Raw genomic sequence first — 16,318 nt, 5'->3', positions numbered from 1 at the left:
ATAGCATAAAGTTTCAATTCTTTAGCGAGTTACCTCAGGTACGAGAAACAAAACTTATTAAGAACAGGACCTTGAAAAGTAATGAGAACTTACAAAAAGTAAAGAAAAATAAAATAATAATGGAGAACTCTCCCCCAGCCTTTCACACATAATGGTTGGTCCTACAGTACTCTTGCTAATGGGACCAGTGTTGAAAAAGTGTAGGACCTCAGTTCCCACGCGTTCCTGTAGGACTTGAGCCCCGGGAGGGATACTGCAAGCCCTGTACCACAGAGGCCCAAGATGGCAGCCGTGAAACCAGGGACACCTGGGCAGGGGATCCCAGTAATGCAGGAGGTTGTGAAATACAGGGAGGGCTTACCCCCACTGAAGTTCCCTCTGGCAGCAGTTAGTCCAAAGGGGATGTAGCCAGGCCCAGCTGCTGCTGGCGATGCTGCTGAGTCACCTGACTCAGCAGAGGGGAAGTCCACTGCTGGCGGCCGTTCCAGAGCACAGCCCATTGATCGGGAAGCCGCCGCTAGAAAAGCCTGCTGAGGGAGACTGCAGCCAGCCACCGGTGACTGCTGCGGAGCTGCTACAAAGCGGTCCCTGCTGGAAGAGGAGGAGTCCACGTAGCGTGAGCGGAGGACGGCCGCCGGGCCTACAATGGCGGGCAGTCCTCCCACTGCCTGTAAAGACAACGGCCGGAGGAATCTCTGGATGCCCCCAGGCGAGGTAGGAGGATACTGGGCTGAAGACCTTCTGGGGGTCCTGGGGGAGGTTCTCCTAATTGAGTGCTGATGTGTTACAGCAGATTTTAGCAGGCAACTCTCAACTCAGGCAGCCATCTTCCCCAGGGCATCGCCACGTCCCCAAAAATGTATTTAAAGTTTTATATACGCAAATTTGGTATCAATAAAAAGTACAGATTGCGGCACAAAAAATGGACCCTCATACCACCGCTTATATGGAAAAATGAAAAAGTTATAGGTCATCAAAATAGAGGGATTTTAAACATACTAATTTGGCTCAAAATTTTGAGATTTTTTTTTTAAGCGGTACAATAATAGAAAAGTATATAATCATGGGTATCATTTTAATTGTATTAACCCGCAGAATAAGGAAAATGTCATTTTTACCGTAAACTGTACAGTGTGAAAACAATACCTTCCAAAATTAGCAAAATTCCAGTTTTCTTTTTTTGATTTTGTCATACAAATAGTATTTTTTTTGGTTGCGCCATACATTTTAGGGTAAAATAAGTGATGTCATTACAAAGGACAACTGGTCGCGCAAAAGACAAGCCCTCATAATTGTCTGGGAATGAAAATATTAAAGAGTTATGATTTTAGAAGGGAGAAGGAAAACATGAAAATGCAAAAATAAAATTGGCTGCGTCCTGGGCTGTCGGGTTTAAGGGGTTAAGCCTAAGCGACAGTTAATGTACATAGGCTGCACTGCTACACACACCCATACACAGGGGTGCACTTCAATTCATATAAAATACATCTAAGGCTGCATTCACACCATGTTTTTGCAATACAGTTCCCGTATCAGGTTTTTGAAGAAAAACGGATTCCTCAAAACCTGACTAAACTGTATCAAAACGTGTGTACAAATTCTAACCCATATACAGTTAAAAAAATGATGTCAGTTTACATCCGTTTTTTAAGAAAAAAACATATACATTTTTTACTTTTCACTCCATTATGAATTAAGTTTCACTGGTTTGATAGAAATTCCAAGAAAAAAACTGCGCAAAGTCAAAAACCGTATGGTGCAAACCGGATGGAACCGTGCGCACATACAGTTCTGTACAGTTCCCATTGACTCCCATGTTAAAAAAAAAAAACGTATACGGTTTAATACAGTTTATCACCCGGACCAAAAACCATGGTAGGCTACGGATTTGGGTACGGGAAAAAATCTGACAAAACCTTTCAGGATGCAAAATGGACATAACCTGATGCATCTTTTGGCATACGGTTTTCAATGGAGAGTCAATGCATACGGTTTTCAATACAGTTCCATACGGTTTTCACATAGAAAACGTATACGGCAACTGTATTGCAAAAACGTGGTGTGAATGCACCCTAAATAAAAACATTTATCTTTGTGACACAAAAAATAAATAAACACACACATCAATTGCAGACAATTGTCCAGACCTGATACAGTATCTGAAGCATGAAGCATTTACATGAAGTGTTTTATCGCTGCGCTGAGGAAAACAGAGAATCGTGAAGAAATAAGTAATGCTTTCCTCTCTGTGGTTTCCATTGCAGGCAGCTGTGGAGATGGCTGTGTATATACTGTACCTGCTTCAGGCTGACTCCGCCCACGGCTGATCACATGACCTTGACAGTAGAAAAAGTCTTTTCCCCGAGAGCGAGCGATTCTTCATTCTTCGCTCATTGCTCAGCTGCACACCGAGAGCAAGGAGACGGAGCGGCCGCTGCCCGGTAAGTGACTGTCGCCTGCTCTCACAGGTTACAGACCATTTGTCTAATGGATTAAGGGCTCTAGTCTACACAGACACTTGTGTTTCCCTTTCCGACTTCTATAAACTTCTTGTAGAGACGTGTTTGTCGTCTCTGTATTCATTGAATGAGCTGGAGAAAATGACTATTTCCACTTGGAACCTGATCATAATTTCCCAGTGATGATCACTATCATGTATGTCGGTGTTTACCAACAAGGGTGCTTTGAGCTGTTGCAAAACTACAACTCCTAGTATGCCTGTGCATTCTGGGAGTTGTAGTTTTGAACAGCTGGAGGCACCTTGGAAACACTGTTCTATGCGCTGTTTTATCTAACTGGGGTGGGGCTTTACTCCTCAGTGTAGGTCAGTGTTTTCTAACCGGTGTGCCTCCAGCTGTGGCAAAACTAACACTCCCAGCATGCCCGGACAGCCGTTGGCTGTCCGGGCATGCTGGGAGTTGTAGTTTTGCAACAGCTGGAGGCACACTGGTTGGGAAACCCTGGTGTACGTGCACAAGAGACCTTAGACCACTGTTGTAATGTTCTATAATCTAATACTATAGTGTGTGTAGTGTCAATTTACTGTGCGCAATGGTAAAATATCCGACGTGTGCTGCAGGTTGCCAAAAAAGGGAAATGAACAGGTACAGGCCTATTTACCCCCAACAATATGCACTCAGTATCCCATAATCAGAATAAGAAAATGAAATTTTAGAATTCTTTTGATAATTTATTAAAAACGAAACACAAAAAATTATTTTGCATGTACGGAACTATAAAGACCCTTTGTTGGGCGCTTGAAATTTAGCACTGAGGGTCTCCTATTTTTCTTCTGTGAGATGTTTCTACACCATTAATGGAGTCACCTGTGGGAAATTCAGCTGATAGGACAAGATGTAGAATGACACGGCCCTGTCTAAGGTCTCAAAGCTGACAATGCATAAAAACCAAGTCATGAGTAGAAAAGAACTACCTGTAGAGCTCAGGGGCAGGATTATGTGGAAGAGCAGATCTGGAGAAGGGTACATTAAGTTTGACCACGCTAAATAATGAGTGGAAAAGGTCCTTGGTAAGAGAAGACCAAGATCCCGATGGTCACTCTGGCAGAGCTCCAGAGATCCTGTGTGCAGATGTGAGAAGCTTCCAAAAAGGCAACCATCACTGCAGCACTTTGCCGAGCTGGGCTTTATGGCTATGTGGCCAGAAAAAAAAGCTTCTCCTCTGCAAGGGTGGGTTCACACCATGTTTTCACTGTACAGCTGACGGTTTGACTCAGGTCGGCTCATTGAAATACATTAGATAGGGGCTGGGTCCGGCTGGTTTTCGCTTTCGCCAACCGGATCCGGCAGCCGTACAGTGAAAATGTGGTACAGGGATGTGGAATTCCTATTGCCCGACGCCCGGGACATGCAGTTCCGGGTGCCGAGTAGGTGCATTTTTCCGGCCCTTAGCCCAGCTTCGGGCAAGCAGGGCCGGGCCTGACAAGCGCTGCGGTGCTCTGCAGTCTGTATGGAGCAGGCTCCCGACTCCTGCCCGCTCCGTACTCTGCAGCCCCCGGCTGTAAAAACATGCCACCCTGTGTGGTAGAGAATGTTGTCACCCCATACCTTCCCCCCCCCCCACCTCAGTAAGTTTTTAGCCTGTTGTGACAGACACCACTGTTGTAGCGCATTGTGAGAAATTCCAGTATAATAATCAGATATAACAGTTGCCACAGAATGGGAAAGTGTTAAAGAAGTTTTCACCATTTAAATATACAGCTCCCAGAATTACATAAAGGGGTACTCCACTGGAAAACATTTATGTTTATATCAACTGGTGCCAGAAAGGTAAGCAGATTTTTTAATTTCTTCTATTTAAAATCTTAATCCTTACAGTACTTACAAGCTGTTGTATTCTTCACAGGAAGTTGTGTAGTTCTTACCAGTCTGACCACAGTGCTATTTGCTGACACCTCTGTCCATGTCAGGAACTGTCCAGAGCAGGAGAGGTTTGCAATGGGGATTTGCTCCTACAATGGACAGTTCTTTACATGGACAGAGGTTTCAGCACAGAGCACTGTGGTCAGACAGAAAATAAATTAAAAAAGAAAAGAACTTCCTGTGAATCACTTATACAGTCGCTAATAAGTACTGGAAGGATTACGATTTTTAAGTAGAAGTAATTTATAAATCTGTTTAACTTTGTAGCACCAGTTGATAAAAAATTTTTTTTTCCAGTAGAGTACCCCTTTATGCAGTGGTAAGGTTATGCTGGGAGTTGTAGTTTCACTCATCATAACTGTAGAACTGACAAGTGACTACAGCTCTGATAGGACATAGAGAGGAGAATATACAATGATATCAGTGACTATAGGTGACGTCTTCTCTATAGTCTTCCCTTATCTAATTCAGATGGTACATACCGCCTGGTCCATCTAAAACTTCTGTCTGCAGAATGTGACGCCCAGACGTCTCCTCACTATGTCAGCGGATTCTCATCCTCTATATGAAAACAAGTATTATTATAAACCTGCCAGACACTGTATCCTCTAAATATAATACTACTATACACTACACTCTTTGATTATAAACCTTCCATACACCGTACCTACTGAATATAATACTACCACACATCTGTACATTCTGAATATAATACCAACACATACTGTACACTGAATATAAATCTGCCACATACTGTACCCTCTGAATATAAATCTTCCACATACTGTACACTCTGAATATAAATCTGGTGGTGTTGCTAGTGGATGGTGGGGGTGCTAGTACTGGGGGGTGTTGCTGGAGGATGATTAGGGTGCTACTGGCCATCCCCCCTGGCAGTATCACCCCCATCATCCATCGGCAGGATCATCCTCCTGGCAGGAGCACCCCCATCACACACAGTCTCAAACACACACACACACACACAGAGTCACACACAGTCACACACAGACAGAGAGCCACACACAGACAGAGATAGCGACAGACAGACAGACACATAAACACACACACACAAAGACACACACACAGACACACACACACAGACAGACAGAGTCACACACACAGTCACACACAGACAGAGTCACACACACACACACAAAGACACACACACAGACACACACACAGACAGACAGTCACACACACAGTCACACACAGACAGAGTCACACACAGTCACACACACAGAGAGTCACACACACACCCAGTCACACACACACACACAGGTAGTGTTGCTCGCGAATATTCGCAATTCGAATATTATTCGCGAATATCGCATATTCGCGAATTTGCGAATTTCACGAATTTGGCGCTATATATTCGTAATTACGAATATTCGTTTTTTTTTTTTTTCACAGTACACATCACAGTGATCATCCCTCTCTGCTTCCAGCTTGTGTGGTGTAAAGAAGGCTCTAATACTACTGTGTGAGACTGGCGCGCAATTTTTCGCATATGCGAACATTTTGCATATGCTAATTTTCGCATATGCGAATTTTCGCACGCGTTAATTTTCGTATATGCTAATTTCCGCATATGTAAATTTTCGCATGTGCGAATTTTTCGCATTTGCGAAAATAAAACGAGAATGTTACGAATATGCGAATATTCGCGAATATATGACGAATATTCGTCCATATATTCGCAAATATTCGCAAATTCGAATATGGCCTATGCCGCTCAACACTACACACAGGGTCACACACACACACAGAGTCACACACACACACAGAGTCACACACACAGACAGAGAGTCACACACACACAGTCACACAGTCACACACAGAGTCACACACAGTCACACACACAGTCACACACACACACACACAGAGTCACACACAGTCACACACAGTCACACACACAGTCACACACACACACACAGACAGACAGACACACAAACAGAGATAGAGTGAGACAGACACACACTCACTCATCCATCCAGCGCAGCGCTCCTTCTCTCCGGGCGCTCTGTGAGTGACGTCACGTCCCCCTGCGCGGCGCTGCGGAGGGACGTCGGGCCGGCGCAACAGAAGATGTGGGGGCGCAGGCCGGTTCACTATGCAGGTGACAGGGGGTGTTTGCTGATGGGTGCTAGTACAGAGGCGCAACAAGTGAGGACCGGAATGGAGGGGCGGGGGATGGTGCTACTAGTACGGAGACAGCGCAAGTGAGGACGGGGGGGGTCCATTACAGAGACAGCGCAAGTGATGACGGGGGGAACGTTTGGTGCTTGTACAGAGACAGCGCAAGTGAGGACCGGGGGCGTACCTGGTGTGACCCCTCCCCCCGCACCCCGGTCGCAACGCTGCTGCCTCTGAAGGCCGCGCAGGGGGAGGGGAGATAAGAAGCTGTGCACGTCCTATCTCCCTTGCTCTGCCTTCTTTCTACCATGCAGACCTGTGGGGAGAGATGAGGGGTGTGTGGCTTCTTTCTCCCCATGCAGACCTGCGTCCTCTGCCTTCGCTCCCCTGAGCTCTAGCTTCGGAAACCTTCGGAGAGCTGAGGGGAGGAGCGGACGCAAGTCTGCACGGGGCGCAAGTTTCCACCTCACACCGCCGCTAATAACAAGCATACGGTGCTCAGCAGTCTGTATGGAGCAGGCTCCGGACTCCTGCCCGCTCCATACTCTGCAGCCCCCGGCTGTTTTCAGTAGCCGGGGGCCGCCGCTAATAGCCAGCATGCGGCTGGCTATTAACCCTTTAGACCGCCACTGTCAGCTTTGAAGGGACATGTGAATGCTTCCTGGTGGGCTAGTGGGGTGGATCACCCCCCGCAGAGGGGCGATCCACTATAGAGGTAGCCGAAGGGCTTACCTCTGTTCCCTGCTGTCAGGCTCTGTCATTATAGAGCCTGGCTTGACTAGACTCTATCAATGGATTGCAGAGCACACAGATCAATTGAGTTCAATAGAATCTATTCATCTGTATGAGGAATCTAATGATTCCTCCTAAAAGTCTAATAAAGTATTAAAAAAAAAAAGTTTAAAAGACACACCTTAACCCCTTCAATGTTAAAAGTTCAAATCACCCCCTTTTCCCATATAAAACCATGCAAACATAATAAAAATAAACATATTTAGTATTGCTGCGTGCGTAATTGTACGACCTATTAAAATATAATATTATGTATCCCGTATGGTAAATGTAAAAAAAAAAATTTAGCAATTTTTATAATATCCTAGAAAAAAAAGTTAAAAAGCAATTAAAAAGTCAGATCAATACCAAAATGGTACCGATACAAAAAACATTATGGCGCAAAAAATTTGCCCTCATAAAGTCTGGTATGCGGGGGTAAAAAAAGCTACAGGGGTCAAAAACTCGCAATTAGTAAATTTCGAAAAAAGTTCCGAATTTTTTAAAATTAGTAAAACATGACGTAAACTATACAAATCTGGTTATTGCTGTAATCAGGTGACCTAAAGTATGAAACTAACATGTTATCTCAACCACAAAGTAAATGGCGTAGAAAAGAAAACCACCAAACCTGCAAAATTATCTTTTACTATTTCAGTTTCACTTCACCTAACATATATATATTTTGGATCAGAGAATGTTATTGAAAAATTAAAAGGTATCATTATAGTAGGTAGTTATGGCTATTATAGAGCGAGGAGGAAAAAATGAGAGCTTAAAAGCGAAAATTGGCCCGGACAAGTGGATCGTCATGAGGGACAAGTAGATTTTGCTCCATTTTAGTAGTTTTTTTTATAAAATTTCCACACCCCTGTGGTGCAAACCCATCTTAAAAGAGACATGAAAGCTGAATAGAGAAAAGCCCAGAGATATTCTTTATGAATACTTGATCCAGAGTGCTGTGGACCTACCTCAGGCTTACCTGAAGGTTCACCTTTCACCAAGACAGTGGGGGACATTTATTATTGTATAGCTGAGTACCCAGCATTGCCCGGTTTTTCCTTCCTAATCCTTTTTGGGGAGGAAAATAAACAAAGGAGGAAGCTTTTGACTTCATATCCTTTCCTCATATATTGTTGTCATATCCCAACCCCATATCCCGTTTTCATATCCCGACCTCCTATCCCGTCCTCCTATCCCATCCTCCTATTCCGACCTCCTATCCCGTTCTCCTATCCCGTCCTCCTATCCCGTCCTCCTAGCCCATCTCGACCTCCTATCCCAAACTGTAAGATGTGTACCAGATATTGAAATATCTCCAGCCGTACGGAAGTTATGTGGGAATATACATTTCCCATTGCTTTGCATGGTACTTTAAACAAAAAACCCGACCCTCACAAATGGGGGTAGTTAAGGGTTAAATTATTGTTTGTTGTTGACATATAAGTAACATGTGTGCCAAGTTTCATGTTAATATCTTTAGTCGTTTGAACGTGATGCTGGAACATACATACACATACACACACACGTTGAGTTTTATATATATAGATTTAGAGCTTTTTTTTTTCTGCTTACATCGGATGCACAGAATGTCACACGTGCGCCTAAACACTTTGTTTTGCAACTTTTGTGGATACACAGAAAGTAGCAAACATTCTTACCTAAGCTACTTTCAGTTTTCACTTTACATTTACAATGGTCAAGAATTTATAAAGTGCAAATGTCGTATGTAGGCATAGAAAAAGTCGCAAACCTAAGGCTAAGATTCTACTTGTTTTTTTTGTCCCGCGTTTTATGGTTTGAAAAAAAAGAGGTCACTTACCCATAGGAGGCGGAGGCGACGATTGACGGTGGAGATCGGCAGCAGCAGAGGACGGCGATGCGGCTCCCTGGATCCTACGGAAGTCGGTGAGTTGCCTAGCAACATCTGAAGGACTACAGTTTGAGATCACTATACAGTGGTCTCTAAACTGTAGCCGTCCAGATATTGCAAAACTACAACTCCTAGCATGCCCACACAGACAGCGGCATGCTGGGATTTGTAGTTTTGCAACATCTGGAGGGCCACGGTTTGGAGATTCACTGTGCAGTGGTCTCTAAACTGCAGCTCTCCAGATGTTGCAAAACTGCAAATCCCAGCATGCCCAAACCGCGGTCTCACCATGCTGGGAGTTGTAGTTGCGTACCTCCAGCTGTTGCATAACTACATCTCCCAGATTGCCCTTCGGCGATCAGTACATGCTGGGATTTGTAGTTTTGCAACAGCTGGAGGCACACTGGTTGGAAAATACTGAGTTAGGTAACAGAACATAACTGTAGGTTTTCCAACCAGTGTGCCTCCAGCTGTTGCAAAAGTACAACTCCCAGCATGCACGGTCTGTCAGTCCATGCTGGGAGTTTTAGTTTTGAAACAACTAGAGGTTTGCCCCCCATGTGAATGTACAGGGTACATTCACATGGGCGAATTTACAGTAAATTTCCTGTTTGAAGTTTGAGCTGCGGCAAATTTTTCGCCGCAGCACAAACTCTAGCGGGAAACTCACTGTAAACCTCCGCCAGTGCGAATGTACCCTAAAAACACTACACTACACTACACTAACACATAATAAAGGGTAAAACACTACATATACACCCCCTAACACTGTCCCCTCCCAATAAAAATCTTCAGTATGCCGCACAGGCCTGGCCTCCCCATACCACCGTTTGCAAGGCCATCACCCGGACAGTGTTTCGCTTCATCTGGGGCAAAATGGACAGAGTCAAGAGGACTGTGATGTACAAGGATCCCCACAAGGGTGGGAAGGGAATACCCGATATCCCCACTCTGCTGAGGGCCTCCTTTGCATGTGTCAGCGTGCAGCGGACTCTTGTTGAAAAGACTGGCTCAGCGGGCAGGTCCATGTCTCGCTTGTTTCTCATGCCCCTCTGGAGACAGCTGGGCTGGGACAGGTGGGACAGCTCCATCCCTTACAACTGGAACGCTCCCTGGTTCTATGGGGATGTTGTCCGGTTTGTGAGGGAGCACCAGCTGGAAGGACTGAAACCTGACCTATGGAAGCTGAAGACAATCTACAAGCTCATCCGAGCTAAGAACTTGACTGAGTTGGTTCCGGGACTCCCCGCAGCCACTGCAGAGACAGTTTGGACTAATGTGGCCTCAAAGCGGCTTACCAATGGACACAAGTACTTGTCATGGATGGCCGTCAAGGGAGGACTCTCTCTCAGGTCGTTCATGCATGCCCGCAACCTGTGCACAACCCGGTACTGTCCTCGGTGCCCCTATGTGGAGGAAACATCTTTGCACTTGTTTTGGCAGTGCCCTTTTGCGCAGGGTCTGTTGGACGCCCTGGAACATGAACTCAGAGACTCTGTACCCAGGAACTGCCTATCGTACCACTCGGTGCTTTACGGTCTGTTCCCTGGGACCCACGATGTGGAGGCCATCCAGGAGGCCTGGCACCTTATGAACTGTTTTAAGGACGCAGTGTGGCTTGCCAGGAACCACCTCGTGATCAAGAGGGAGAACATGTCCGTCCGGGACTGCCGCAGGTTCATCAAGAGCCTGCTTAGAGACTATTCCATCTTGGACAGCCCGGCCGTCGATGAGGAAGAAGAGGAGTGAAGACCCCTCTCCTTCTCCCATGTCTCATTGAAGATACAGCCCAGCAGTTTGGCCCTGTGATCCGACCCCCTCCCCCCCCCCCACATAGTCGCCCATACCCCCCACACCTCCGCCCCACAGCCTCCGCCCCTACCCCGATCACAGATTGTATTGTTTTGTTATTTGATATCTTGTGCTTTTCTATTACAAGATTGAGCAGAGTGTTAGAGTAGCATGAAGTGCGATGTATACCTTAGGGAACCTTTGCTGTGTATTGTACTGTCATGCTTTGTGTGATTGTAATTTATTGTATGACTTGTAATGACTGAACGGACAATAAAGCTCTTTCAATAAACCCCTCCCAATAAAAATTAAAAACGTATTGTACGGCAGTGTTTCCAAATCGGAGCCTCCAGCTGTTGCAAAACAACAACTCCCAGCATTTCCAGATAGTCACTGACTGTCCAGGGATGCTGGGAGTTTAGCAACAGCTGGAGGCACCCTGTTTGGGAATCACTGGCGTAGAATACCCCTATGTCCACCCCTATGCAATCCCTAATTTAGTCCTCGAATGCGCATGGCGCTCTCTCACTTCAGAGCCCAGTCGTATTTCAAGGAAACAGTTTAACAGAAATTGCACTTATGAAAAGGAAAAGTTGGGGTCCACATCAGCCTGTTAGTGTAAAAAAAAAAATTTGCACTAACATGCTGGTGTTGCCCCATACTTTTTATTTTCACAAGCGGTAAAAGGAAAAAAAGTCCCCCAAAATTTCTCCTGAATACGGAAATACCCCATATGTGGGCATAAAATGCTCTGCGGACGCGCAACATGGCTCAGGAGTGAGAGCGCACTTTGTACATTTGAGGCCTAAATTGGTGATTTGCACAGGGGTGGCTGATTTTACAGCGGTTCTGACATAAATGCAAAAAAATAAATTCCCACATGTGACTCAATTTTGTAAACTACACCCTTCACTGAACGTAACAAGCTGTATAGTAAGCCTTAACACCCCACAGGTGTTTGGCAAATTTTCGTTAAAGTTGGATGGGAAAATGGAAAAAAATTAATTTTTTTTCACTAAAATGCTGGTGTTACCTTAAATTTTTCATTTTCACAAGGGAAAATAGGAAAAAGGCCCCCCAAAATTTGTAACCCCATTTCTTCTGAGTAAGAGCATACCCCATATGTGGATGTATAGTGCTCTGCGGGCGAACTACAATGCTCAGAAGTGACATTTTGCTTTTGAAGAGAAAATTTGTCCGGAATTGAAGGCCACATGTGTTTACAAAGCCCCCATAGTGCCAGAAAAATGGACCCCCACATGTGACCCCATTTTGGAAACTACACCCCTCACGTAATGTTATAAGGGGTACAGTGAGCATTTATGCCCCACAAGTGTCTGACAGATTTTTAGGTCCCTCAAATCCACTTTAAAACTGAACTGGTCCCTGAAAAATTCTGATTTTGAAAATTTTTTGAAAAATTGGAAAATTGCTGCTGAATTTTGAAGCCCTCTGATGTCTTCAAAAAGTAAAAACATGTCAACTTTATGATGTAAACATAAAGTAGACGTATTGTATATGTGAATCAATATATAATTTATTTGGAATATCTGTTTTCCTTACAAGCAGAGAGCTTCAAAGTTAGAAAAATGCAAAATGTTTAATTTTTTCATCAAATTTTGGAATTTTCCACCAAGAAATGATGCAAGTATCAGCAAAAATTTACCACTAACATGACGTAGAATATGTCACGAAAAAGCATTCTTGGAATCAGAAGGAAAAGTAAAAGCATCCCAGAGTTATTAATGCTTAAAGTGACAGTGGTTAGATGTGCAAAAATTGCTCTGGTCCTTAAAGGGGTACTCCGCCCCTAGACATCTTATCCCCTATCCAAAGGATAGGGGATAAGATGTCAGGTTGCCACGGTCCCGCTGCTGGGGACCCCTGAGATTGCCGCTGCGGCACCCCGCTGTCATTACTGCACAGAGCGAGTTCGCTCTGCACGTAATGACGGGCAGTACAGTGGCCGGAGAATCGTTACGTCACGGGCCCGCCCCTCGTGACGTCACGGCCCACCCCCCTCAATACGAGTCTATGGGAGGGGGCGTGGCGGTCGTCACGTCCCTGCCATAGACTTGTATTAAGGGGGCAGGCCGTGATGTCACATTGGCGGAGCCATGACGTCACGCATCTCCGTCCCCTGTATCGCCCGTCATTACACATAGAGCGAACTCGCTCTGTGCAGTAATGACAGCGGGGTGCCGCAGAGGCGATCCCGGGGGTCCCCAGCAGTGGGACCGCGGCGATCTGAGATCTTATCCCCTATCCTTTGGATAGGGGATAAGATGTCTAGGGGCGGAGTACCCCTTTAAGGGGAAAATGGGCTTGGTCCTTAAGGGGTAAAAAAAATGCCCACAATTCCAGTTCATCACTGCTTTCAAACTCCCTGGCAGAAGTGCTTCAGTGAAGTCCCCAATGAAGGACTATATGAGGGCTCAATTTTTGCGCCAAGATCTGCAGTTTATATCGGCATAATTTTTATTTTGATGGGATTTTTTGATCGCTTTTTATTAGCGATTTGGGTATGTCGTGATGCATGGGTATGTGTGAGGGTTTTGTCACTGCTCTGGTGCTATGCTGTGGAAAATTGAATACTTGCTTATCAACGGATCCTTCATGGGATGCTGAATGTGCTTTCAGCCTTGCATCCCTCTGGATCCATTTAACCGCCCGGCGTACCATTTGGATCATTTGGATCTTTATCCCCATCATACTATATGATCTTGTTATATTAATATACTGTCATTAGGGTTTACTTACCCCTTCATTGAAGTGTGCACTTTGCATATATCTACTATTTGCTGCTTGTTAGTAGCTCTATAAATTGCACTTGTCATCTAAATGTACTTTTGTTTCCTGGATCAATTTTTTGCCCATTGCAGCAGTCCAGAATTTGTCTGATTGTTGTTGTCCCTTTTAATGTGTTTTTATCTATATGTTTCAATAAAGATTTTTTACTTTTGCATGAAAATTGCACTCTGGTGTATTTAATAGGTATTTTTATCAAGTGATATGCCACACAAGACATTACTCTTTCCATTATTTTGCCCTTATGGTTTGGATCACATCGGTTCTGAACTAAATCAAATGAACTCCTGATCTCTGTGTTGTAATATCATAAAGGACATTGTAGACAGAATCCATGACCAATTACAGGCCTTTCTGGGCACACACATAGACCATGCTGACCAGGGGACACTATGGGACACACTGAAGGCTGACTTATGGGGGTGCCTTAGGTCAAGTATTTCTTATTTAAAACGGCAATCCTCTTGAATAGAGGATGACCTGGATGCTAGATGTTCTGATTTGTAGGCTAGATATGTTGCTGATTTCTTGGACGCCAATAGAGAGGCATGGTTATCTATGGGGAGATTGTATATGCAACATTTAAATGAAAGGATGAATAGGAAACTTTTCTTTACTAAACAATTCTATTTTAAAAATGGGAATCAATCTGGGAAATTATTATTATTATTAGGCAGAATGGAGCCTCTCCCCCTATATTACGGATCCGCTCGGATATGGGTGAGGTCCTGATAGCTGCAGATGCCATAGCCCGGCGCTTTACCCAATTTTATACTGATCTATAAGCTTCCATAGCACACTATAGCCCTGAGGACCTTGACTTATATTTGGACGGGATACAGTTTCCGACCTTAACCACTGAGAAGAAAACACTTCTTGATTGGGACATTACGGTGGAGGAGCTTGAGAACACACTTAAATACATGGCCAAGGGAAAGGCCTCTTGCCTGGATGGCCTGCCGTTGGAGGTGCATCTTACATATTTGCCCCATATCCTCCCCTCTTTGCGGTCCATGTTCAGAGTTCCTTTCGGTCCGGGTCATTGCCTAGGTCCCTCTATGAGGCCACCATTGTGGTTTTGTTGAAACCTGAGAAGGACCCACTGGATTGTGGTTCATACTACCCGATTTCACTTGTGAACATGGATTACAAAGTCCTGACAAAAATACTGGCTAACAGGCTGAACAAGGCCATTCTCTCTATTATTCATGCCGATCAATCCAGCTTTATGCCGGGATGGTCGACTACTGATAATGATAACATCCGTCGTGCCCAGACTGTGGTGCAGCCAGGATCTGTCATCGGCAGGGACTGGGCCTTGGCCTCACTGGATGCGGCCAAGGCGTTTGACTCTGTAGAATGGCCTTATCTTATGTCCGCTATGAAGCGCTTCGGCTTTGGAGAAGTCTTCCAGCGTTGGATCTCTATTCATTATGCTGCACCTACGGCCCAGGTTTTGGTGAATGGGACTTGTTCTCCTTCCTTCTCCTTGGGGCGTGGCACCAGGCAGGGGTGTCCCCTGTCCCTGCTTCTGTTCGCGGTGGCAGTGAAGCCCCTGGCTATCCGACTGCGACAAGAAGTTCTCATCACGAGCATAACTATAGGGGACAGGGAGGATAAGATTTTAAGATTATAAGAGGTTTATATGCTGACGACCTTATTATGTTCCTCAGCGACCCTAGGAGGTCTCTCCCGTGGGCTATTTCTCTCCTGGATGTTTTTGGTGATTTTTCAGGCATACGTATAAATTGGTCTAGATCAGTATTCCTCCCGCTGTCCTCAGATCCCTGGCCGGCTACTGCCTGTGGCCTTAAGGTGGTTGACAGTTTTAAATATCTTGGGGTGATGGTTCATAAAGACCCTCGTCAAGACCTGTCTCTTAATGTCCTTCCTCTCTTATCCTTGGTGAAAGATAAGTTCAGGGTCTGGAGTGCTCTCCCGTTGTCGGGCCCTGGTAGGATAAATTTAGTTAAAATGATTATATTGCCCAAATGTCTTTACATCATACAACATGCCTCCACTCCTATACCCACCTCATTCTTTAAATCCCTTCATTCATTATTGCCGTCTTTTTATATGGGGCAATTCTAGGTCTAAACTGAAATTGTCTACTTTGAAAAGGTTAAAGGATATGGTGGGCTATTCTCTCCCAGATAATCATGTTTATTATTTGGCAGGTCTTATAAGGCCTTATAAGGTCCTGGTTTGTGTCCTCCCCCTTACCCAACTGAGCATGCCACCTTGCTCACTTCCTTAATACTCCTGATCTGCGGAACTGGCTCGAGGCCCCATCGACTACAGGGCGGCGGCTCTTGCCGATTCACTGGCTGGCCTTACAGGTGTGGCGGGTGGCGAAAGCGATTTATTCTTTCTCTGCTGTTATGGCTGACTTGCCCCTATGGCATAATGTAGCCTTTCCCCACCTGTCCCAGGATCTTGACCCACAAATTTGGAAGGAGCGCGATGTGCTCCGTCTGGATTCCCTCTATACTGACAATACACTTAAAGAGGTACTCCGGTGAAAACCTTTTTCTTTTAAATCAACTGGTGGCAGAAAGTT

At 45.1% G+C, this 16,318-nt stretch overlaps 1 protein-coding gene across 2 annotated transcripts in view; it reads left to right on the top strand.

Moving 5' to 3' along the window:
* Positions 1-2,332: 2,332 nt before the first annotated feature.
* The window catches only part of SLC7A3 (solute carrier family 7 member 3), a 208,994-nt gene continuing 195,008 nt past the window's right edge, over positions 2,333-16,318 (top strand). The window contains exon 1 of one of the 2 annotated variants that reach the window (XM_056537883.1): positions 2,333-2,441. The gene's annotated coding sequence lies outside the window, so the exon portion shown is untranslated. The remainder of the gene's footprint in view (positions 2,442-16,318) is intronic. The other variant, XM_056537884.1, reaches the window with a different exon arrangement.

Source organism: Hyla sarda, chromosome 9, assembly GCF_029499605.1.
Source record: "Hyla sarda isolate aHylSar1 chromosome 9, aHylSar1.hap1, whole genome shotgun sequence".
NCBI classification, from domain to species: Eukaryota; Metazoa; Chordata; class Amphibia; order Anura; family Hylidae; genus Hyla; species Hyla sarda.
Note: the sequence above shows the minus strand (reverse complement) of the source record. Positions and strands in the feature narration are given on the sequence as shown.